The sequence below is a fragment of the Solanum dulcamara genome, chromosome 6 (assembly GCF_947179165.1).
Source record: "Solanum dulcamara chromosome 6, daSolDulc1.2, whole genome shotgun sequence".
NCBI lineage: Eukaryota > Viridiplantae > Streptophyta > Magnoliopsida > Solanales > Solanaceae > Solanum > Solanum dulcamara.
The window spans coordinates 64805958-64833863 of NC_077242.1; the positions used below are offsets into that span (position 1 = coordinate 64805958).

Sequence of the window (27906 nt, forward strand, 5' to 3'; positions counted from 1 at the left end):
AATGGGGTTGGACTACATGTACAATTACAACTATACCGACAATGAAAATGGATCATATTTTACATATTCCCTTTCTAATTATACTAGTTCAAGGCCACCAAAGTTGAAAATAGATTTCTCAGGAAAAATTAACCAACTCGTATGGTTGGATAGCGACTCTCATTGGACTCTATTGTGGTCTCAACCTAGAGGAAAATGTGACGTTTATGCTTATTGTGGGGCATTTGGAGTTTACAATAATGCTAATTCATCCTGCAATTGTTTGAGCAGTTTCAAGCCAAGATCATATAGAGAATGGAGTTTGAATGATTATACGGGTGGCTGTGTAAGAAATGAAAAGCTAAAGTGCAGTGCTATTAATGAAGACGAAGATAGTTTTTGGATGAATTCAATTATGAGATTACCTACTTCTCCATATACTAATATCACCATTAAAGAAGTCTCACAGTGTAGATCTACTTGTTTCAACGATTGCTCTTGGACTGCTTATACTTATGATGGTTCCAGTGCCTGTTCAATTTGGACAGGTAATCTATTCAATCTGCAACAACTCAGCGGAAATGAAACAGGAACAAGTATCTTTGTCAAACGTGGCTCACCTGAAGGTTAGAACAGCTAAAACTTTTTAACATTTCATAATGGTAAAAAAACACTATGTTTTGTATAGATTTTCCTTATTATTATTAACCTTAGCACTTAACAACAATTCTTCTTTTCCTTTTCTTTAAGCTTGAAATAAATTCTTAAAAGATATTAACGGTAGGTTCTAAGGTCCTTCAACATCTGACTTGTTTTTGGCTCTCTACTTCCAGACCAAACGAAGGCTAAGAAACTGATGAAGCTAGAAGCTATCCTTTCATCCATAAAATCTCTTGTGTTTATACTCATAGGCAGCTTTAGCAATATTTACTATAGAAGAAGAGTGACAAAAAGAGCAGGTATTTGCTGAATGAGTCTCACTCTGGAAGATATTTTCTTTTATACCTTTTTAGACTTAATTCCAAAGGTCATTCTCAATCCAATTATGGTAATGAGATTATTATGTCCACCCTCCCCACCCCCACCCCCCGTTTTTTTTATCTCAGATAGAACAAAAGGTACTCAAGGTGCACAAATATTTCACTGGCACAAAGTTGAAAGAGAAGCAAAAGTATTGATGAATGAAATTAGTGATGAAGCTATTGATGTTCCAAACTTTCACTTGGAGACCATTTTGGCCTACAGACAACTTCTCAGATGCAAATAAGCTCGGACTAGGAGGATTTGGTCCTGTTTACAAGGTTAAAATTACAATCTTACATCTCTGTGGACGGGTATAGCCTCATTGACCTATAGTAATGAGAAGGAAAAACTTTTGGCAGGGCACCTTTCCAGGCGAAAAAGAAATTGCAGTGAAAAGGTTATCTAGTCATTCAGGACAAGACATAGATGAATTTAAGAATGAAGTGACTCTAATTGCAAAGCTTCAACATCAAAATCTGGTGAGACTATTGAGGTATTGCATCAATGCAACGTAACAAATTTTACTATATGAATATATGCCACATAAAAGTTTAGATACATTCATATTTGGTAAGTTTGCCAATATATGTTCTTTATTCTAAAGCTACTATACTTTTGACAAGAATTAATTTTGTTAATTGATGTCATCTACTCATTCCAATGATAACTATGCAAGATGGAAAACTTTGCAAATTATTGGATTGGAAGAAGCGCTATGACATCATATTGGGCATTGCACGAGGTCTTGCTTATCTTCACCATGATTCACGACTAAGGATCATTCATAGAGATTTAAAAACCTGTAACATTTTACTAGACAAGGAGATGAATCGCAAGATTGCAGACTTTGGCTTGGCGAGGATTGTTGAAGGAAAAAGAACCTAAGAAAAGACAAAGAAAATAGTGGGGACCTAGTAAGTACAACATACATCCCTTTCTATCAATTTTCTTGCAAACATCCTAATTACAATGGGTTTTTCGTTTTCCCTTTTTGTTTTTGTGAAATACTTATTATACCTTACACTTCTTTTCGCATGGTGTAATCAAGTGGCTATATGTTTCCTGAATATGCATCAGATGGACTGTTTTCCATCAAGTCAGATGTATTCAGTTTCGGAGTAGTCATACTAGTGATAATCAGTGGAAGAAAGAACACAGGATTTTACCAATCAGAAGAAGCATTAAACTTGTTAGGTTAAGTGAAGAAACTCAGACCTACATCTCTTTTGTCCTTTTTGCAAGTTTTGATATCTAATTAAAAGTTGTCACAGGCATGAAGATTGTGGATAGAAGAAAGGGCAATGCAATTAACAGAAAAGTCATTAATTGAATCATGCAATAGAAGTGAAGTGCTAAAGTGTCACGCCCCGGGAGGGTACCCTAGACGTGACCGGCACTTGAAATCCATTTCTGACCTTCAAGCGAACCACCTGATTCAATTACTCTATCCTTCAGTCACATACACTCAAAGGAAGGCTCAATCATAACGTGCTATTTACAATATGGGGGCCGAAGGCCAAACATGTTCAACTCAACAAAATAAGTATAATAGGACTCCTCAAAATAACAGTCCAACCTCCCCACACTCTAGTCTATGAAACCTCTATCAAAGTATGGAAGGTACCAATGACAAGCCCATGGCTACCAACAATCAAAATAAAGGAGACAACATAAAATTATACAGGGAGCTCAAGATCTTCCGGAAACTAGGAGGACTCACCACGGAGATGAAAGTGTGTAGATAATCAATGGTGCGCCGGTTGATGATCTCTGGTACTGTCTCTGCATCATAAAACGATGCAGGCCAAATGACGTCAGTATGTGGAATGTCCAATATGTAAAATGGCCGAATGAAACAAACATCAAGAAAACATCAATACCAACTCAGAACCTCAACTCATAAATAAATGAAAACTCACTCAAGTGTCCTAAGTCTAACAAGAAATAGTTTAGATGGGACTAACTCATAAGCCACTCAACTCAACTGACTCGGAGCGCTATCAAGACCTAAATGGGAGTTTCTCTTATCCGACAACCATCACCTATGAGCCAGTGATAGTATAATAATCAGACGTTGTTGCCATGTCCGTCTATACCTTGATAGGGCATGAACGCCTCCCTAATCATAGATACCATCGATTAGTCAAGTCCTATCATTTATGGACAATAAAAATGGGAAACATCCGACTTTAGCGGTTCGATCTTACAGGAAGCATCCGACTTTAACAATTCCATCCCTACCTACGTTGGCGTCATAGTTTCTGGGGTTCGAGTATGGACTGTACTCTTACCCTCTTGGATGCTCGATACTCCTCCCATGACTCCATGCTCATAAAACTCCCTCCAATAATCTCAAAAAAGCCCTCACGGCTAGTTTCATGTGGAACATTGCCAACTCATCAACTCTATTCTCATCTCAACTCAATTAAGTCATAATGGCAAGTCTCATTTAGGACCTCATCCACTCGTCAATTCTATCCTCCAATCAACTCAATCAAGCCTCATTTAGATAAGTATTTATGACATCTCTTCAAGACTCATCACAACTCTATGGCTTTAGCCCAACAATTCAAATAGAATAGCACATTTAAGGAAATTGACTTATGCAACATATTCACATGGTTAAAGAGATCAACAAAACGTATTAACAAGTCATCTCCATCAACTCATACTAACATGAAGATTTTTAGGAACTTCTTAGCTCAACAACATCAACACAAATAAAGTCAAATTAATAGGAGACAAAACTCATTCAAACATAAACCATACCAAGAAACTCCATCCTCATGGACCTCTAACCTCAAAGCAAGAGTAGGAACATGGGTGGACTCAACCCATGTTTTAAATAGCCTTACATACCTTAGGGAAGACTTGAAGAAAACCTTGATGTTGGATCTTCAATGGAGAACTCGAATCTTGAAGCTCTTGGAACTCTTCTTGTTGGAAATGAAGAAGAAGAAGAAGAGAGAGAGAGAGAGGAACTCCTAGGGCTTTTTATAGAAATTGTGCTGCAAAATTTGATCTCAAAATGGTCTAGGGTGATACATATATAATTTGGGTAAGTTCTCAAATTGCCCCTTCTCAAAAGTTTTGAAAAAATAGGGTAAAATGCTCCTGGCGCGATAGTGGCACGTTGCACCATTGCAGTGCCAGGTAGATTACGCCTAAAACCTGCACATCTATTAGTGGCGCGCCACATCAGGGACCAAACTACTGAGGCATGTTCCTGGCGCGTTAGTGGCGCATCGCGCCCTTATAGCGCCAAGGCCATATTTTCTGAGTTCTGGAAATTTAGCTTGAAAAACCCTGCACATCTCGTAGTGGCGCGCCACGCCAGAGAACAAACTACTGAGGCATATTTCTGGCGCGATAGTGGCGCATCGCGCCACTGGGGCGCCAAACATTTTTTCCAAAATTTCAACCCAGGCCTGAAATCCCTGCCGTGCTAGTTTGTCTTAGGATCGTCATATCTTTTGACTCTGAACTTCAAAATCTACTTTCTTGGTGGCGTTGCAAAGAACACTCGATGACCTTTAATTTAATAGGTCGTGGGCCACCCAGATTGTCGTCTTTCAAAATATAGGGTCGTTAGAAGTCGATCCTTTATACGAACTCACCCTAAAACTTAGCCACGATGAATCTTTCGGACTTAGCTTGGTCCTAAGGGTCCTTGTTGACCCCACATCACCTCTAACACTGCTCAATTTCTCAGGGAGTCATCCTAGCTCATGCATATGCTCCTCGATACTCAAGTTCGACCCTACCCATGTACAAGAAGGGTCCGAATCTTAGGGAAAAATTCGAGGGGTGTTACATTATCTCCCCCTTGGGATCATTCGTCCTCAAATGACGAGTAACCAAGAATGGACTCGGGGTACAAATCACAACCAAAATTTTAGTCACTCAACCAATCAAATTCTCAAACAATTATCAATCAAAACTCAACATGGACAAATGAATTCAAGTTAAGGAAATGGACATTACCTTCAACATTCTCTTCGGTTGGCACGAATAGATGTGGATATTTAGATTTCATGGCTTCCTCCGCTTCCCATGTGGCTTTCTCAACAAATTGGTTCCTCCACAAGACTTTGACTGAAGCGACCTCTTTGTTCCTCAATTTGCGAATTTGGCGATCAAGAATTTGGATCGGAACCTCTTTATAGGATAAGCTATCCTTAACTCTAATACTATCAATGGGGACTACCAATGGGGGATTGCCAAAGCACTTCTTCAACATCGAAACGTGGAATACTGGATGGATAGAGGCCAGCTCTGAGGGTAACTCCAACTCATAGGCAACACTTTCAATCTGTCTCGAAATTTGGTAAGGACCGATATATCGGGGACTAAGTTTTCCCTTCCTTCCAAACCTCATGACACCCTTTATAGGTGATACTTTCAAGTACACCTAATCATCTACCTCAAACTCTAAGTCTCTCCTCCTCACGTCGGTGTAAGATTTTTGGCAGCTTTAGGCTGTCTTTAGCCTCTCTTGAATAACTCTCACCTCCTCCATGGCATGGTGAACAAAGTCAGGCCCAATCAACTCAACCTCACCAACTTCAAACCATCCAATGGGCGATCTACACCTCCTCCCATACAAAGCTTTATAAGGAGCCATTTGAATGCATGCATGATAGTTATTGTTATATGCAAATTCTATGAGAGGTAAGTGGTCATCCCAATTTCCTTTGAAGTAAAGCACACATGACCTCAACATATCTTCCAATGTATGGATGGTGCGCTCTGCTTGGCCATCTGTTTGGGGATGAAATGCTATACCCAAGTTCACCTTCGAACCCAGTCCCTTCTGAAAGGATTTCCAAATTGGAAAGTGAATTGAGCTCCTCTGTCTGAGATGATATACAAGGGAACCCCATGCAGTCTGACGATCTCTTGAATGTACAACTTTGCATAATCTTCTGCGGTGTCAGTAGTCTTAACCGCCAAGAAGTGAGCTGATTTCATCATCCTATCCATAATTACCCAAATTGAATCGTGTTGCTTTCAAGACTTTGGCAAACCAGTGATAAAGTCCATGTTGATTATCTCCCATTTCCATTCTAGAATTTCTATGTTTTGAACTAAACCACATGGCCTCTGATGCTCGACTTTCACCTGTTGGCAATTCAGGCACTTGGAAACGAATTCCTCAATATCTCTTTTCATCCCACACCACTAATAGACTTCCCTCAAGTCATGATACATTTTCGTAGAACTGGGATGGATAGAGTATCTAGAACTATACGCTTCTATCATGCTCCGGGAGGGTACCCTAGACGTAACCGGCACTCAAAGGCCATTTCTGACCTTCGAGCGAAACACCTGGTCCAGTCACACATTCATTCAATCACATTCTCTTAGCGGAAACTCATTTAATGAAATACTATTCGCAATATGAGGGCCGAAGGCCAAACATTTATAAACCCGACAAACACATAAAATAAGACTCCTCAAAAATAACCATTCAACCTCCCCACACTCCAGTCTATGAAGCCTCTATCTAAGTCCAAGAGGTGCCAATGACAAGTCCATGGCTACCAATAATCAAAATAAAGGAAATGACAACAAAACTGTACAAGAAGACTCAACATCCTCCGAGAACTAGGAGGACTCACCAACTAGCTGGGAGCGTATGTGGATCTTCAACGGAGCGCCAGTTGATGACATCTAGTACCTATCTCTGCATTATGAAAAGATGCAGGCCAAATGGCATCAGTACATGGAATGTACGAGTATGTAAAATGGCCGAATACAACGAACATCAGAGAAAACAAATCAACTCGGAATCTCAACTCAAGGGAAATAACAACTCAATCAAGTGCCCTAAGTCTAAACAAGGATATGATTTAGACGGGACCAATCACATACAATTCGACTCAATCCGACTCAGAGTACTATCAAGACCTATTTGGGAGTTTCTCTTACCCGACAACCATCACTTATGAGCCAGTAAAAGTAAAACAAACCGACGTTGTTGCCACATCCGTTCATACCTTGCCAGGGTATGAACGAATCAACCAATCATGGATCCAATCCAACCAAGTCCTATAATGTCAGGACAAATATTTTGGGGAAACATCCGACTTTAATGGTTCAATCCCCTCCTACGTTTGGCGACGTAGTTATTGGGTTCGAGTATGGACTTTACTCTTGCCCAATTCAGTGCTCGATACTCCTCCCAAGACTCAGTGCTCATAAAACTCCATCCAATCAACTCAATCAAATCATATCGACAAGTCTCATTACAACCTTATCAACTCATCAACTCTATCATGATCAAATCTTTTCCAATCATACTATCCGGTCAATCTCAGTCATATCTTTCAAAAGAAATTTGAATGCACATTTATAGCAACATATAAGCACAACCAATCATTTCCTCTATCCATTTACTCAATCTTTGAAACTCATCACAACTCCAAGGCTTTAAGTCAACAATTTAAGATAAGCAACATTTTTAAGAAAATAGCATCCTTCATCATAATCCACATAATTAAGAAGATCAATAAAACATATTTAACAACTCATCTTCATCGACTCATACTCACATAAAGGCTCAATTTAGGAACTTCTTGTCTCAACAACATCGACACATATAGGATCAAATACATAGGGGACAAAGTTCATACAAGCATAAACCATACCAAGAAACTCCATTTCTATGGACATCTAACCTCAAAGCAAGAGTAGGGCACATGGGTGGACTCACCCCATGTTTTAGATGGACTTACATACCTTAGTGAAGACTTGGAGAAAACCTTGATGTTGGGTCTTCAATAGAGGACTCAAATCTTGAAGCTCTTGGGACAAATCTTTGTTGAGAATGGAGAAGAAGAAGGAGATGAAGAAGAGAGAGGGAGAGAGGAATTTCTAGGGCTTTTAGAGAGAGAGAGGGCTGGAAATTTTTGATCCCAAAATGACCAAGGGAAATACCTATATAACTTGGGTAAGTTCCCAAATTACCCCTCCTCAAAAAGTTCTGAAAATAGGCTAAAAACACACCTGGCGCGATAGTGGCACGTCGCGCCATTGCTGCGCCAGGATGAATACGCCTAAAGCCTGCACACCTCGTAGTGGCGTGCCATGCCAGAGAACAAACTACTGAGGCATGTTTCTGGTGCAATAGTGGCGCGTCGCGCCCTTACAACACCAAGGCCATTTCCCTAGCAGTTGCAACCTCGGCCAAAAATGAAATTTCTGCCGTGCTAGTTCATCTTAGGATCGTCATATCTTTTGACTCCGAACTCCAAAATTTACGTTCTTGGTGGCGTTGGAAAGAAGACTCGACAACCTTTAATTTGATAGGTCGTGAGCCACCCAGATTGACGTCCTTCAAAAGATAGGGTCATTAAAAGTTGACCCTTATATGAACTCATCCTAAACTTAGCCACGACGGATCTTTTCGACTTAGCTCGGTCCTAGGGATCCTTGGTGACCCCACATCATCTCTAACACTGCTCAGTCCCTCAGAGACTCATCTTAACTCATGAATATACTTCAAGATACTCGGGTTCGACCCTTCCCGAACACAAGAAGGGTCTGAATCTTTAGAAAATTTTTGAGGAGTGTTACATTATCTCTCCTTTGGGATCATTCGTCCTCGAATGACGAGAAATCAAGAATAGACTCGAGGTGCAAATCACAATCAAAACTCAGTCATTCAATTAGTCAAATTCTCAATCAATTATCAATCAAGACTCAAGATGCACAAATGAATTCAAATCAAGGAAATGGACATTACCTTCAACATTCTCATCGGTAGGCACGAATAGATGAGGATATTTAGATTTCATGGCTTCCTCCGCTTCCCATGTGGCTTCCTCAACAAATTGGTTCCTCCACAGGACTTTGACTGAGGCGACTTCTTTGTTTCTCAGTTTGCGAATTTGGCGATCAAGAAATTGGACCAAAACCTCTTCATAAGACAAGCTATCCTTAATTCTAATGCTATCAATAGGGACTACCAACGAGGGATCGCCTAAGCACTTTTTCAACATCGAAACATGGAATACCGGATGAATAAAGGCTAGCTATGAAGGCAACCCCAACTCATAAGCAACACTCCTAATCCGCCTTAAGATCTGGTAAGGACAAATATATCGAGGACTAAGCTTCCCCTTCTTTCCAAACCTCATGACACCCTTCATGGGTGACACTTTCAAATACACCTAATCATCCACCTCAAACTCTAAGTCTCTCCTCCTCACATCGGTGTAAGATTTTTGGCTGCTTTGGGCTATCTTTAGCCTATCTTGAATAAATCTCACCTTCTCCATGGCTTGGTGAACAAGGTCAGGCCCAATCAGCTCGGCTTCACCAACTTCAAAACACCCAATGGGCGATCTACACCTCCTTCCATACAAAGCTTCATAAGGAGCCATTTGAATGCTTGCATAATAGCTATTGTTGTACGCAAACTCTATGAGGGGTAAGTGATCATCCTAATTTCCCTTGAAGTCGAGCACACATGCCCTCAACATATCTTCTAATGTCTGGATGGTGCGCTCTGCTTGGCCATCTGTCTGGGGATGGAAGGCTGTACTCAAGTTCACCCTTGAACCTAATCCCTTCAGAAGGGATTTCCAAAATTGGGAAGTGAATTGAGCTCCTCTGTCTGAGATAATAGACAAAGGGACCCCATGCAATCTGACGATCTCCTGTATATGCAACTTTGCATAATCTTCTACGGTATCAGTAGTCTTAACCGCCAAAAAGTAAGCTAATTTCGTCATTCTATCCACAATCACCCAAATGAATCATGTTGCTTTCGGGACTTCGGCAAGCCTGTAATAAAGTCCATGTTGATCATCTCCCACTTCCATTCTGGAATTTCTCTGGTTTGGGCTAAACCACATGGCCTTTGATGCTCAACCTTCACCTGTTGGCAATTCGGGCACTTGGAAACAAATTCCGCAATATCCCTCTTCATCCTACTCCACCAATAGATTTCTCTCAAGTCATGATACATTTTCGTGGAGCCTGGATAAATAGAGTATCTGGAACTATGCGCTTCGACCATAATCCTCTCTCAAACATCATCGATATCAGGTACACACAATCTACCTTAGTACCTCAACACACCATCTCCCCCTTTGGTGAAAACCATCACCCCTTGTTTGTGAACCACTTCCTTCAATTGAAGGAGAATGGGGTCCTAATCTTGTTTCTCCTTTACCTCTGCTACAAGTGAGGACGTAGCCCCATCTTGAACGTTTACTCCACCTTCATTATTCTCTTCGAGTTGAACTCCCAATCGGGATAATCTCTGTACTTTCTTCGCCAATTCCCTCCTTTCTTCCTCCACATGGGCAGTGCTACCCATAGACAACCTGTTAAGAGCATCAGCAACAACATTAACTTTACCTGGATGGTAGAAGATGCTCATGTTGTAGTCCTTGAGTAGCTCAAGCCATCTCCTTTGCCTCAGGTTGAGTTCCCTCTGGCTGAAGACATATTGTAAGCTCTTATGATCGGTGAATACGTCGACATGCACTCCATACAAGTAGTGGTGCTAGATTTTAAGCGCGAATACCATAGCTGCCAGCTCAAGGTCATGAGTTGGGTAATTCTTCTCATGAACCTTAAGCTGTCTCGAAGCATAGGCTATCACCTTTCCCCTCTGCATCAGTACACAGCCCAACCCGATTCTAGATGCATTACAATAGACCACAAAGCCCTCTGTCCCATCGGGCAGAGTCAAGACAGGAGCAGTGGTTAGCTTGGCCTTCAGTTTCTGGAAACTCTCCTCACAAGCATCGGACTATTGGAACTTAGCCTTCTTTTGGGTCAGCTTAGTCAATGGTGATGATATGGATGAGAATACCTCTACAATCCTTCGATAATACCCGGCTAAACCCAGAAAGCTCCTTATCTCCGTCGGGGATGTGGGTCTAGGCCAATTCTTCACAGCTTCAATTTTTTGAGCATCAACCTGAATACAATCTCCAGATACAATGTGGCCTAGGAAGGCCACTGATGCAAGCCAAAATTCACATTTGGAGAACTTTGCATATAGTACCTGGTCTCTCAAAGTTTGTAGAACAACTCTAAGATAAAAGGAGTGCTCCTCTTCATTCTTGGAGTAGACCAGAATATCATCTATGAATACAATCACAAACATATCAAGATATGGTTTAAACACTCGGTTCATGAGATCCATGAAAGCTGCGGAGGCATTAGTCAACCAGAAGGACATGACCAAAAATTCAAAGTGGCCATAACGAGTCCGAAAAGCAGTCTTCGGAATATCACATTTCCTCACCTTCAACTGATGGTAGCCGGATCTCAAGTCTATCTTTGAGAAACATGTGTGAAGTTGGTCAAATAAATTATCTATTCTGGGGAGAGGGTATTTGTTCTTTACGGTGACCTTGTTTAGCTGCCTGTAATTGATGCACATTCTAAGGGACCCATCTTTCTTTTGCACAAATAGGATGGGAGCACCCCATGGTGAGACGTTCAGCCTAATGAATCCCTTATCTAACAAGTCCTTCAACTGCTCCTTCAACTCTTTCAACTCGGCTGGAGCCATTCTATATGGAGGGATTGAGATAGGCTGGGTATCAGGAAAAACATCAATCCCGAAGTCGATCTTTCTATCAAGAGAGACTCCAGGCAGGTCCTCGGGAAAGAGGTCGAGAAACTCCTTGATAATTAGAACCGACTCAAGGGATGGAGACTCAACATTGCCATCTTTCACTTGGACAATGTGATAGATACACCCTTTTGAGATTAGCTTCCTGGCCCTAAGGTAAGAAATAAACTTACCCTTAGGCATAACAGGACTACCCCTTCACTCTATTACAGCTTTGTTTGGGAATTTGAATGTGACAATCTGAGTTCTACAATCAATAGAGGCATAACAGACATAAAGCCAGTCCATGCCAAGGATCACATCAAAATCAACCATGTCTAACTCAACCAAGTCAGCCAAGGTATCCCTGTGATGAATTGACACAGTGCAATCTCTATAGACTCTCTCAGCTAAGACAGAATCACAGACAGGAGTAGCTACATTGAAAGGCTCAAGAAGACATTCGGGAATTTTATTGAATTTACTAGCCATATAAGGAGTCACAAAAGATAGGATGGCACCCAGATCCATCAACACATAACAATCAAGAGAAGAGACTCGAATCATACCCGTCACGATGTTTGGAGAGTTCTCTTGATCTTGGCGACTACCCATAGCATATAAACGGTTTGTACCTCCGCCGGTGCCTGAAGTAGTGCCCCTTTGATTACCTCTAGTCGGTGGTGCGGTGGTAGAATGCTGGGCCCTATTCCCCCATGCTGGACACTCTCTCTGAAAGTTGTCTCTTTGGCCACACTTATAGCAACCAGCCCTTCCCGCTCTGCACTCTCCCAAGTGGAACTTACCACACTTGACTCATGGTGGCTTCCCTTGCGAGCCTTGACCCACGCTAGATTGGGATTGCGAACCCCGGGGTATGAAATCCTGGCGACTCTGTCCTTGCCGATCATACCTGTTCTGCGGCATAGGTGCACTGGTGGTGGATGAGGCATAGTTGGGAGGCCTCTTCTGGAAGAAGGACTTGTTGCCCTTGCTTTGCCTCTATTAACTCTCATGGCCCACGGATTTTGCCTTCTTACTCAGATGCTCCTCTCTATCTTTTCTATTCTCATCCTCCACTTGTTGAGCATACACCATTAATCTCGAAATATCCATGTCTGAGATCAACAATGCTGCTTTGCATTCCCTTTTCACATGCCTCCCTAATCCGGAGATGAACTTTCTCATCTTTGACCTCACATCTGGGACTATTTCTGGAGCATACTTAGATAGCTAGATGAATTTCAGGCCATACTCCTTAACTGTCATACCCTCCTGTTTCAGATTCACAAATTCCTCCACTTTCGCTTCCCTCAATTCCCGGGGAAAGAAGTGGTCAAGAAAGGCTCCCTCAAATTTATCCCACCTAGCAGGTTCAACATCTTCACCTCTACCTTGTTCCCATTGGTTATACCAAATGTTCGCCATATCTTTGAGTTGATAAGACACCAACTCAACCCTCTCAATTTCCGTAGCATGCATAGCTTTCAGAATCTTCCACATCTCGTCAATAAAGTTTTAAGGGTCTTCGTCAACCTTAGAACCCGTGAATGCCGGTAGATTCATCCTCAGTAAGTCTCTAATTCTAGTGGCAGCAGATGGCTCTTGGGAGCTAGATATAAGATTCGGCGAACTCTGATTACCACCTCGGGCAGCCATTAGTTGCGTGAGCATTGCAATTGCCCCTCGAAATTCTGCCTCTGATGTGGGGCAGGTGGAGTAGCTGGCACTTGGGGTGCCTCCGAGTATCTTGCAGGTCGGCCTCTAGCCCTTGCCAGGCATGCCTCGAACTGGTCCATCTCGGCGTTGTCAATGTTTCTCTGGCTAGCCGTACGTTTAGGAGGCATTATCTGTAACGTACAAACGCACGAATTAGAAAGGAGTTTTATAGAGTTTAACTCTATCGCACGAGTTCAGAGTATGAAAGAAGTGAAACAATTTCTAATGTCTTATAGCCTCCTGATTATAAGTGTGGTGCACAACACACCCATAAGCAAGACTCTACTAGACACGGCTCCATAGACACCCTAGGACACTTGAACTCTGGGCTCTAATACCATGTTTGTCATACCCCGGGAGGGTACCCTAGACGTAATCGGCACCCGAAGGCCATTTTTGACCTCCGAGCGAACCACCTGGTCTAGTCACATATTCATTCAATCACATTCTCTTAGCGGAAACTCAATTAATGAAATACTATTCCCAATATGAGGGCCGAAGGACAAATATTTATAAACCCGACAAACACATAAAATAAGACTCCTCAAAAATAACCGTTCAACCTCCCCACACTCCAGTCTATGAAGCCTCTATCTAAGTCAAAGAGGTGCCAATGACAAGTCCATGGCTACCAATAATCAAAATAAAGGAAATGACAACAAAACTGTACAAGAAGACTCGATATCCTCCGGGAACTAGGAGGACTCACCAACTAGCTGAGAGCATATGTGGATCTTCAATGGAGCGCCAGTTGATGACCTCTAGTACCTATCTCTGCATCATGAAATGATGCAGGCCAAATAGCGTCAGTACATGGAATGTACAAGTATATGTAAAATATCCGAATACAATGAACATCAGAGAAAACAAATCAACTTGGAATCTCAACTCAAGGTAAATAACAACTCAATCAAGTGCCCTAAGTCTAAACAAGGATATGATTTAGACGGGACCAATCACATACAATTCGACTCAATCCGACTTAGAGTACTATCAAGACCTATTTGGGAGTTTCTCTTACCCGACAACCATCACTTATGAGCCAGTGAAAGTAAAACAAACCGACGTTGTTGCCACATCCGTTCATAGCTTGCCAGGGTATAAACGAATCAACCAATCATGGATCCAATCCAACCAAGTCCTATAATGTCAGGACAAATATTTTAGGGAAACATCCGACTTTAACGGTTCAATCCCCTTCTACGTTTGGCGACGTAGTTATTGGGTTCGAGTATGGACTTTACTCTTGCCCAATTCAGTGCTCGATACTCCTCCCAAAACTCAATGCTCATAAAACTCCATCCAATCAACTCAATCAAATCATATCGACAAGTCTCATTACAACCTTGTCAACTCATCAACTCTATCATGATCAAATCTTTTCCAATCATACTATCCGGTCAATCTCAGTCATATCTTTCAAAAGAAATTTGAATGCACATTTATAGCAACATATAAGCACAACCAATCATTTCCTCTATCCATTTACTCAATCTTTGAAACTCATCACAACTCCAAGGCTTTAAGTCAACAATTTAAGATAAGCAACATTTTTAAGAAAATAGCATCCTTCATCATAATCCACATAATTAAGAAGATCAATAAAACATATTTAACAACTCATCTTCATCGACTCATACTCACATAAAGGCTCAATTTAGGAACTTCTTGTCTCAACAACATCAACACATATAGGATCAAATACATAGGGGACAAAGTTCATACAAGCATAAACCATACCAAGAAACTCCATTTCTATGGACATCTAACCTCAAAGCAAGAGTAGGGCACATGGGTGGACTCACCCCATGTTTTAGATGGACTTACATACCTTAGTGAAGACTTGGAGAAAACCTTGATGTTGGGTCTTCAATGGAGGACTCAAATCTTGAAGCTCTTGGGACAAATCTTTGTTGAGAATGGAGAAGAAGAAGGAGATAAAGAAGAGAGAGGGAGAGAGGAATTTCTAGGGCTTTTAGAGAGAGAGAGGGCTGGAAATTTTTGATCCCAAAATGACCAAGAGCAATACCTATATAACTTGGGTAAGTTCCCAAATTACCCCTCCTCAAAAAGTTCTGAAAATAGGCTAAAAATGCACCTGGCTCGATAGGGGCGCATCGCGCCATTGCAGCGCCAGGCTGAATACGCCTAAAACCTGCACACCTCGTAGTGGCGCGCCGCACCAGAGACCAAACTACTGAGGCATGTTTCTGGCGCGATAGTGGCGCGTCGCGCCCTTACAGCGCCAAGGCCATATTTTTTGGGTTCTGGAAATTTGGCCTGAAAAACCCTGCACAACTTTTAGTGGCGCGTCACGCCAAGGACATTTACTCTACCTTCATTGTCCTCTTCGAGTCGAACTCCCAATCGGGCTAACCTATGTACCTCCTTCGCCAATTACCTCCTTCCCTCCTCCACATGGGAAGTGCTACCCATAGACAACCTACTAAGAGCATCAGCAACAACATTAGCTTTACCTGGATGGTATATGATGCTCATATCGTAGTCCTTGAATAGCTCGAGCCATCTCCGTTGCCTCAAGTTGAGTTCCTTCTAGATGAAGACATATTCTATGCTCTTGTGATCAGTGAATACATGAACATGCACTCTATACAAGTAGTGGTGCTAAATTTTAAGCGCAAACACCACAGTTGCCAGTTCAAGGTCATGAGTTGGGTAGTTCTTCTCATGAACCTTAAGCTGTCTGGAAGCATAAGCTATCACTTTTCCCTTCTGCATCATCACACAACCCAAACCAATTCTGGATACATCACAGTAGACCACAAAGCCCTCTGTTCCATCGGGCAAGGTCAGGACAGGAGCAGTGGTTAGCTTGGCCTTCAGTTTCTGGAACTCTCCTCACAAGCATCGGACCATTAGAACTTAGCCTTCTTTTGGGTCAGCTTAGTCAATGGTGATGATATGGATGAGAATCCCTCTACAAACCTTCAATAATAGCCGGCCAAACCCAAGAAGCTTCTTATCTCTGTCGGGGATGTAGGTCTGGGCCAATCCTTCACAGCTTCAATCTTCTGAGCGTCAACTTGAATACCATCTCCAGATACAATGTGGCCTAAGAAGGCCACTGATGCAAGCCAAAATTCACATTTAGAGAACTTTACATACAATACCTGGTCTCTTAAAGTTTGTAAAACGACTCTAAGATGATAGGCATGCTCCTCTTCATTCTTGGAGTAGACCAGAATATCATCTATGAATACAATCACAAACATATCAAGATATGATTTAAACACTCGGTTCATGAGATCCATAAAAGCTGCGGGGGCATTTGTCAACCCAAAGGACATGACCAAAAATTCAAAGTGGCTATAACCAGTCCGAAAAGCGGTCTTTAGAATATCACACTCCCTTACCTTCAACTGATGGTAGCTGGATCTCTGGTCTATCTTTGAGAAACAAGTGGCACCTTGAAGTTGGTCGAATAAGTCATCTATTCTAGGGAGAGGGTACTTATTCTTTTTGGTAACCTTGTTTAGCTGCCTGTAATCGATGCACATTCTAAGGGACCCATCTTTCTTTCGCACAAATAGGACAGGAGCACCCCATGGTGAGACGTTCGGCCTAATAAATCCCTTATCTAATAGGTCCCTCAATTGCTCCTTCAATTCTTTCAACTCAGCTGGAGCTATTCTATATGGAGGGATAGAGATAGGTTGGGTATCAGGGAGAACATCAATCCCAAAGTAGATTTCCCTATCAGGAGGGACTCCAGGTAGATCTTCGGGAAAGACGTCGGGAAACTCATTGACAATCGGGACTGACTTGAGGGATGGGGACTCAATGTTGTCATCTTTCACTCGGATAATGTGATAGATACACCCTTTTGAGATTAGCTTCCTGGCCCTAAGGTAAGAAATAAACTTACCCTTAGGCATAACAAGACTACCCTTCCACTCTATGACAACTTTATTCGGGAATTTAAACTTAACAATCCGAGTCCTACAATCGATAGAGGCATAACAGACATAAAGCCAGTCCATGCCAAGGATCACATCAAAATCGACCATGTCCAACTCAATTAAGTCGGCCAAGGTGTCCCTGTGATGGATTGACACAGTGCAATCTCTATAGACTCTCTCAGCTAAGACAGAATCACCGATAGAAGTAGCTACGCAAAAAGGTTCATGAAGATATTCAGGAACTTTATTAAATTTACTAGCTACATAAGGAGTCACAGAAGATAGGGTATCACCCGGATCCATCAATACATAAAAATCAAGAGAAGAGACTCGTATCATACCCATCACGACATTTGGAGAGTTCTCTTGATCTTGATGACTACCCGTGTCATATAGGCAGTTTGTACCTCTAATCGTACCTGAAGTAGTGCCCCTCTGATTACCCCTAGCCGGCAGTGCGGTGGCAGAATGCTAGGCTCTGTTTCCCCCTGTTGGGTACTCCCTCTAAAAATGGTCCATCTGGCTGCATTTATAACAACCAATCCTTCTCGCTTTGCATTCTTCCAAGTGGAGCCTACCACACTTGCCGCATGATGGGTTCTCCCTCGAACCTTTACTTATACTAGCCTGGGATTGAGAACCCTAGGGTCTGAAATTCTGGCGACTTTGTCCCTGTCAATCATACCTGTTCTGCGGCATAGATGCACTGGCAGTAGATGAGGCATGGTTGGAAGGCCTCTTCTGGAAGAAGGACCTGTTGCCCTTGTTTTGCCTCTGTTCACTCTCATGGCCCGTTGATTTTACCTTCTTGCTCAGGTGTTCTTCTCTGTCTTTTATTTTCTCATCCTCCACCTGTTGAGCATACACCATTAATCTGGAGATATTCACATCCGAGATCAACAATGCTGATTTGCATTCCTTCTTCATATGCCTCCCTAATCTGGAGACGAACTTCCTCATCTTTGACCTCATATCTGGGATCATTTCTAGAGCATACCTGGACAGCTGGATGAACTTCAGGCCATACTCTTTAACTGTCATACCTTCTTTTTTCAGGTTCATAAATTCCTCCACTTTCGCTTCCCTCAATTCTCGGGGAAAAAAGTGGTCAAGAAAGACTCTCTCAAACTCATCCCACATAGAAGGTTCAACATCCTCACCTCTACCTTGTTTCCATTGGTTATACTAAATGTTGGCCACATCCTTGAGTTGATAAGACACCAACTCAACCCCCTCAACTTCCATGCATGCATAGCTTTCAGAATTTTCCACATCTCATGAATAAAGTTTTGGGGGTCTTCGTCGACCTTAAAACCCGTGAATGCCGGTGGATTCATTCTCAAAAAGTCTCGAATTTTGGCAGCAACAAATGTCTCTTGGGAACTAGAGCTAAGAGTCACCGAACTCTGGTTACCATTTCGACCAGCCATTAATTGAGTGAGCATTGCAATCGCCCCTCTAAATTCTGCCTCTGACGTGGCTGCAGGCGGAATAGAAGGAACTTGGGGCACCTCTGCATACCTCGCATGTCGGCCTCTAGCCCTTGCCAGGCGTACCTCAGACTTAGGCATCTCTGCATTATCAACATTCCTCTGGCTAGCAGTATGTTTTGGAGGCATTATCTGTAACGTATAAACGCACGAATTAGAAGGGAAGTTTTATAGAGTTCAACTACATCGCACAAATTCAAAGTATGAAAAAGGGGGAATAATTCCTAATGTACTATAGCCTCCTGCTTATAAGTATGGTGCAATACACGCCCATAAGCAAGACTCTACTAGACACGGCTTCCTAGACTCCCTAGGACTCTTGAACTCTGGGCTCTGATACCATGTTTGTCACGCCCCGGGAGGGTACCCTATACGTGACTGGCACTTAAAAGCCATTTCTGACCTTCAAGCGAATCACCTAATTCAATCACTCTATCCTTCAGTCACATACACTCAAAGGAAGGCTCAATCATAACGTGCTATTTACAATATGGGGGCCGAAGGCCAAACATGTTCAACTCAACAAAATAAGTATAATAGGACTCCTCAAAATAACAGTCCAACCTCCCCACACTCTAGTCTATGAAGCCTCTATCAAAGTCTGGAAGATGCCAATGACAAGCCCATGGCTACCAACAATCAAAATAAAGGAGACAACATAAAATTATACAGGGAGCTCAAGATCTTCCGGAAACTAGGAGGACTCACCACGGAGCTGGAAGTGTGTAGATAATCAATGGTGCGCCGGTTGATGATCTCTGGTACTGTCTCTGCATCATAAAACGATGCAGGCCAAATGACGTCAGTATGTGGAATGTCCAATATGTAAAATGGCCGAATGAAACAAACATCAAGAAAACATCAATACCAACTCAGAACCTCAACTCATAAATAAATGAAAACTCACTCAAGTGTCCTAAGTCTAACAAGAAATAGTTTAGATGGGACTAACTCATAAGCCACTCAACTCAACTGACTCGGAGCGCTATCAAGACCTAAATGGGAGTTTCTTTTATCCGACAACCATCACCTATGAGCCAGTGATAGTATAATAATCAGACGTTGTTGCCATGTCCGTCTATACCTTGATAGGGCATGAACGCCTCCCTAATCATAGATACCATCGATTAGTCAAGTCCTATCATTTATGGACAATAAAAATGGGAAACATCCGACTTTAGCGGTTCGATCTCACGGGAAGCATCCGACTTTAACGATTCCATCCCTACCTACGTTGGCGTCATAGTTTCTGGGGTTCGAGTATGGACTGTACTCTTACCCTCTTTGATGCTCGATACTCCTCCCATGACTCCATGCTCATAAAACTCCCTCCAATAATCTCAAAAAAGCCCTCACGGCTAGTTTCATGTGGAACATTGCCAACTCATCAACTCTATTCTCATCTCAACTCAATTAAGTCATAATGGCAAGTCTCATTTAGGACCTCGTCCACTCGTCAATTCTATCCTCCAATCAACTCAATCAAACCTCATTTAGATAAGCATTTATGACATCTCCTCAAGACTCATCACAACTCTATGGCTTTAGCCCAACAATTCAAATATAATAGCACATTTAAGGAAATTGACTTATGCAACATATTTACATGGTTAAAGAGATCAACAAAACGTATTAACAAGTCATCTCCATCAACTCATACTAACATGAAGATTTTTAGGAACTTCTTAGCTCAACAACATCAACACAAACAAAGTCAAATTAATAGGAGACAAAACTCATTCAAACATAAACCATACCAAGAAACTCCATCCTCATGGACCTCTAACCTCAAAGCAAGAGTAGGCACATGGGTGGACTCAACCCATATTTTAAATAGCCTTACATACCTTAGGAAAGACTTGAAGAAAACCTTGATGTTGGTTCTTCAATGGAGAACTCGAATCTTGAAGCTCTTGGAACTCTTCTTGTTGGAAATGGAGAAGAAGAAGAAGAGAGAGAGAGAGAGGAACTCCTAGGGCTTTTTAGAGAGAGAGAGTGGCTGCAAAATATGATCTCAAAATGGTCTAGAGTGATACATATATAATTTGGGTAAGTTCCCAAATTGCCCCTTCTCAAAAGTTCTAAAAAATAGGGTAAAATGCTCCTGGTGCGACAGTGGCACGTCGCGCCATTGCAGCGCCAGGTAGATTACGCCTAAAACCTGCACATCTGTTAGTGGCGCGCCGCGCCAGGGACCAAACTACTGAGACATGTTCCTGGCGCGTTAGTGGCGCATCGCGCCCTTATAGCGCCAAGGCCATATTTTCTGGGTTCTGGAAATTTGGTTTGAAAAACCCTGCACATCTCGTAGTGGCGCGCCGCGCCAGAGACCAAACTACTGAGGCATGTTTCTGGCACGATAGATGCGCCACTGGGGCGCCAAACTTTTTTTCCAGAATTTCAACCCAGGCCTGAAATCCCTGCCATGCTAGTTCGTCTTAGGATCGTCATATCTTTTGACTCCGAACTTCAAAATCTACGTTCTTGGTGGCGTTGGAAAGAAGACTCGATGCCCTTTAATTTAATAGGTCGTGGGCCACCCAGATTGTTGTCTTTCAAAATATAGGGTCGTTAGAAGTCGATCCTTTATACGAACTCACCCTAAAACTTAGCCACGACGAATCTTTCAGACTTAGCTTGGTCCTAGGGGTCCTTGGTGACCCCACATCACCTCTAACACTACTCAATTTCTCAGGAATTCATCCTAGCTCATGCATATGCTCCTCGATACTCGAGTTCGATCCTACCCGTGTACAAGAAGGGTCCGAATCTTAGGGAAAATTTTTGAGGGTGTTACATAAAGTGTATCCATGTCTCACTCTTATGCGTGCAAGAAGATACAAATGATCGTCCTAAAATGTCAGATGTCATTGTAATGTTGGTAGTAGAAGGTAAGAGTCTTCAGAGACCTAATCGACCTGCTTTTGTAATAAGAATACACATGTCTAGCACACCGTCTTCTCCCTCAAAAGTCTCTAACAATCAAGTGAAAATTACAGAAGGAGGAGGACGATAACAACTATGTGAGATCAACTTAATCGGACATTTATATCTGAAACAGTTGTAATGTTTACCTACAGACTTCTGAAGCAGTAGCATAAAAATAATCTATAATATTTTTGCTTGTAGTAAATCCCAAATTGTTTCTATCTGCACCCCAAATAATCTAATACCTGGTTTTACAGCTTGATTAGTTGCCTATCTTCATGCATTCTTCTCCTTCCACTTAATTTATAATCTTTAATATCTCGATGATGGAGTTCTGTAGCTATTGCTTTGTTATCCTTGCACATATATTACATGCACTTTTCAGATCTCTTTAGCCTAAATCTTATATACGTTCGTGTTCAAAATAAATGTGCTTTGGCTTTTATACTTAAAGTTAATTTTATTGAGTTAGCTATCTCTTGTGATTTTGACAAAGTATTCTCATCAAGCCCAAAACTCGTCCTAAAAGGGATAAGCAGTGCTGCAAATATAATCTGGATTACTCAATGTTGACGGGTGCATGTCGGCTCCTCTAAAGTTAACGTATTTTTGAAGGATCCTAAACGGATGCAACAACATTCTTGGAGAGTCGTCCGAGCAACATATGTTTCAAAGAAGCTAACCAGGTCTCTAACAATTTAGTAAAGTAACACCACCCTTGAAGAAGATACCCTCTTTCCTACTTTGACGACAGACTTGAGAAATGACATTGCATCTTGATGTTTAACCTAAGGTTAGTATATATTCTGTAAAGATATGACACCTAAAACTAACTTAACCCCAAAAGCTAGCTCATGAGAGGAGGATTGCCCAAGTCCATATAAGTAAACCACCTGTCCATTCCCCAACCAATATGGGACTTTTACCTAATCTAATATATTTCATTTGAAGTCAATGAAGGCTGTTGTCACAAATTTAAAATAGTACTACAAAATAATAAGTAAAGCAAGGCTGTCTCTGTCTCTGACAGCTAATTACTAAATTAAGTATCCAAAGTGTCATCTTCATTACTATATAATAGTCTGTGCTGGGGATATAGAAGATGAAATTAACAACTTAGTCTACATGATGATTTAAGCCATTGAAGAATGGATGGTGTAATGGAATTGAGTTCCAACATCATGGATCTGCCTTGTGAAGTCTTGGTGGATATACTCTCTAGGCTTTCACTCAAACATGTCCATCAACTTCAAGCTGTTTCAAAGTTATGATTCAAAACTATCTCAAGTTCATATTTCAGAAGACTCTACAACATGAAATCCTTGACTCGTCCTCGAGCACGTGTAGTTCAAGTACCTGATTACAAGTATTCACCGATCTGGGAAATGATTAGTCAAACCATCATTATATCGACTATGGACCTCGATATTGACAACAGCGAGATCCAGGAAGAGTTCAGTTTTGAGGATATTATTGCCACTCAACACTCCTTCATCATATCGTCCAATCTCATCATTTTAAATCACAAGGTATGCAATCCCACAAGAAAAGAGATCATAGACATACCTAATTCAAGTTATCAATCAGTTACTTTTGATGTTGCGTATATCCCATCCAACAATACATACAAGATTATCATATCCCATCCAACAATACATACAAGATTATCCATCTATATTGTGCCAACATTGGTCACAACTACAACTTCAACCATGGTGGTAGCCCTGTAGAGTTCCGATTTGAGACTCTTAAGCTAAGAGACGGAGGACCAATTCCTAATTCTTGGAAAGCCCTGGCACACCAAGAATGGTGTTCTTGTAAGATAGAGTCAACATGTGTAAATGGTGTAATTCATTGGTTGGTTGAAAGAGGATGTCCAATGGAAAGGCATATCATTTCAATGGAAATTGAAAGTGAGGAATTCTTGAGTTCCATTGGTTGCCTCAATAATCCATATGTGGGAGAGATATCGATATTTGAGAATATCCAGTTAGCTGATCTGAATGGGAAATTATGTTTAGCTTAATACTCAGAAGAATCGTCAATTATGGATCTATAATTTGTCAAGGATCGGACAAACCAAGAATGGGTAAAGGAACATACTATCAATTTATCAGGTATGGGGAGTTGGTTAAAAATAGTGGGGTATGTACAATTACAAGGTAACAATGGAGACATTGTTATTGATGGTGAACAACTTGTTCTCTACAACATTGAAGATAATAGGTCTAGAAGTCTACCAAGACCTAAAATGAAGATTCATATTGGCTTGTACTTTGATAGATGTTTCAAGTTAGAAAGCAGAAAACTATCTATGCAACCAAGTGTAGTTTTGCTATCTAATTAATAGATCTTTGTAATTGTTTAAATTTTCTCAATTATTTCTTGATCTTTGTATTAATGAACTTGTACTCTAAATGTATTTGAGTCTTCTACCTAGTGAAATTTTAGCTATGGAGTTCACTGAAAAGGGATGCAAAACGGCATAGGGTGATTAGATTTCAGTTTTAGGAGATAAAATCTCTCTTCATACATACGGTGGCTTTTTCAACCGGGTCTAGAATTACAACTGCTTAACAAACCATGTTGCCTTCTACACAACTCCAGCACCTGCCAGAAAGGAGGTGATGTTGACCTCCATTTCATGCCTTTATATTGCTATTACTTGTGTTGTTTTTATATTCCCACCCGTTCTTGGAACGTGCTTGCATGTTTATCCAAAATATTTCATATAAATCTTGTATTGCAAATAACATATTTTATCTGCTTTAAATCTATTGGTATTTATTAAAAAAAAATCCATCATTTTTATGATAGAAATTACATATATCTTTTTAATAAAAAAATACATCTTTAATTATAAAATTGATTTAAAATGCGTAAAGTAAAAATAACTAACTATTATACAAATCCACTATTCAAATGAGGATGCTAAAATACATGTTAGGCTAATGTATACGAAGGAACAAACCACTATAAATTCTCAATAATAGTAACAAAACAATAAAAACTTGTACAATTAAAACAAACAAGAAACATAAACATTAAACAAAACAAATAAAAAGAGACAAGAGAAGAGAGCATAGAGATTTTGTCATATATTTTTTTCAACTGTTTTAAGTGTGTATAATATTGTGTCAAATATCTCTATTTATACGATAGGATTGAGGAACACAAAGAGTTGTCATAAATATGATATTAATCCATTTGAGATCATGGATGAGAGGTGGAAGTATAAAATATAATGAATATAATTATTAGTGGGAGTTACATATATTTATATAATGGAGAGTTGGTGAAAATAAAATTTATGTAATGTAATTCACATTAATACAAATATTTATATATAAAAAAGAATATAATATAAATTTGTATGATTTTTTTCTTTTTGCGAAGGGAAAACATAGCCATTCATATTTCTAATTGAAAGATGAACAAAACAAAATATTCATGAATTTACTCCAACATGGAATTAATATAAAGAATACATATTCAAGAGACTTTATGCCGGTTGATTCATGTACTAATATGATGATTTATTATTTAATATTTAATTTATTAAATAATTTATAACATTAAAAATTTCACGTAGGGATAAAATCGTAATCTATTTTTTCCTAACATTCTTCCCACTTTTAGTATAATATATATGTATATATGATATATGATATATCTCTTTATGTTATCTGTCAACCTGATATGAGTGTCTGGGCAAAGAATTTATGGAGTCAGTCAAGTTGCTGCATAATTATCACTATACAAGTCGCAGGAAGAATATGTACCTACCTCCATATGGTGGTGTATTTGGAACGAGAGAAATAAAAGATGTTTTTAGGGACAAGAGAACTCTATTTTGAAAGTATATCTCAAGAATGCTTGATTCCAATTCATATTGTATTGAGCGCAATGGACACATATATTATGTCTTGATTTCAATGCCTATTATTTTAAGGTAGAAAAGAGAATCCATAAGTTGAGAAGAGACTTTCTGTTGTGATTATCTGATCGTTATGAAGAATATTTGGGAGGAAAAACAACATTTCACAAGAATAGAATTACACAGAATTTACACTAAGAATTTCTTTCTACAAAAAACCTCACCAAACACTCTTTTCTTCTCACGATCTCTTTCTAGATTGTATTTTTTTTGTGTTCTATAAGTGAAACATAAGGCTCTATTTATAGCCCTAAAACTGTGGTTGGTGGTTGAATTTTTCATTGAGCAAAATGGTGGCTGATGGTTTCAACAATGGTGTGTTGCTTCTAGAATTGTGGGCTTCTAGAATGGCTATTAAACATATCAATTCTCCCCCTTCAGCTGCATTCCAACACAGCTACTATCTGAAAGTTATTCCAACCATGTCTCTGCATAGCTCTAACTTTTCTTGAGTTACCACCTTTGCTAACATGTCTGCTGAATTCTCCTTCGTATGGATGTTCACTAGTTTCAACAGTTGTTGATCCATCACCTCACGTATATAGTGATAGCGAATGTCGATATGCTTTGTCCGAGAATGATATGTTGAGTTTTTGCTTAAATCAATAGTACTTTGACTATCACAATGTATCTTATACTATGTTTGATTCATCCCTAGTTTTTGGAGAAACCGCTTTAACCACAATATTTCTTTACCAGCTTCCGCTACAGTAATATACTCTGCTTCAGTTGTGGATAGTGCAATACACTTCTGCAATCTTGACTTCCATGACACAGCTCCCCCTACAAAAATATAAAGATATTCTGAAGTTGATTTTCTACTATCAGGATATCCGGCCATATCTGAATCTGTATGGCCTTCCAAGACTGGATCAGCTCCTCCAAAGCACAGGCTTGATTTTAAAGTACCCTTAATATATTTGAGAATTCACTTAACTACCTCCCAATGTTTCTTTCTAAGGGTAGAAATAAAATGACTCACCAAACCTACCGCATGTGCGATATCTGGCCTTATGCAAATCATGGCATACATCAAACTTCCAACTGCTGAAGAATATGGAATTGTAGACATCTCCTCAATCTCTTTCTTGAATGAGGGGCACGAACTCTTGCTCAACTTGAAGTTATTTGCTAAAGGAACACCTACCGATTTGGCATTACTCATATTGAACCGTTTGATCACCCGTTCTATATAATTTTCTTGAGATACCCATAACTTCTTATTTCTCCTATCTCGAGTTATCCGTAATCCCAAAATTTGTTGAGCTGGACCTAAGTCTTTCATTTCAAAGGATTTAGTGAGTTCTTTTTTGATCTGTCTGATTTTTGTTTCATCTTGTCTGACGATTAACATGTCGACCACATAAAGTAGAAGTACACAATTGCCATCTGAATATAAACACACTAATCTGTAGCAGTCATTTTATATCTTTGACTTACCATGAATGAGTTAAACTTCTTATACCACTGCCTCAGTGTTTGCTTCAAGCCATATATGTTTTTTGTAAGCTTATAGATGAGGTTTTTATTTCCTGAAACCTCAAAACCTTTCGATTACTCCATATATTTCTTCATTTTGATCACCATGAAGAAATGCTTTCTTGACATCCATTTGTTCAACCTCCAAATTCAAACTGGCTACCAATCCAAGGATGATACGGATTGAAGTCAATTTTACGACTGGTGAAAATATTTCATCAAAGTTAATTCCCTTTTCTGTAGGAATCCTTTGACTACTAACCGGGCTTTGTGCTTCACCACCTTTCCGCTGCCATCTTTCTTAAGCTTGAATATCATTTTCTCTTTAGTGCCTTCTTTCCTTGTGGAAGTTTCACAATCTTATAAGTGTTATTTTTTTTGTAAAGAGTTCATGTCTTCGGTCATTGCTTGAAACTATTTTTCTTTATCCTTATGAGATATAACTTCATGGAAACTCTCTGGTTCTCCATCTTCAGTAAGCAAAATATATTCAAATTCTGAATATCGAATTTATGGAATCCGGCCTCTTTTAGATCAACAAAATTATTGATTATTAGCTTCAGGAGGTGTACCATCATCGTCTCCCTGTGATGGTTCTATAGCTTCTGGAAGCTTTTGTGCCTCCCCCTGCAGAACATTCTCTTATTCTGCTTCTGGTATTGCTTCTTGCTCCCCTATGCTATTTGTGGCAAACAACGTTGGTAATGGATCTGGACTAACTCTCTGGGAACTGAAACTTCTTTCATGAGACATTGTGGGCTTTTCAATGTCTTCTATTATCTGGTTTTCATGGAATACAACATCCCTAATTTTGATCACCGTCTTCTGTATTGGATACCATAATCTATATCC

At 40.3% G+C, this 27906-nt stretch overlaps 2 pseudogenes; both read left to right on the forward strand.

Moving 5' to 3' along the window:
• The first annotated feature begins 1 nt into the window (after position 1).
• LOC129892899 (G-type lectin S-receptor-like serine/threonine-protein kinase At4g03230) lies at positions 2-21726 on the forward strand (annotated as a pseudogene).
• A 1046-nt stretch (positions 21727-22772) lies between these two features.
• LOC129892900 (putative F-box protein At4g38870) lies at positions 22773-23985 on the forward strand (annotated as a pseudogene).
• The last annotated feature ends 3921 nt before the right edge of the window (positions 23986-27906 follow it).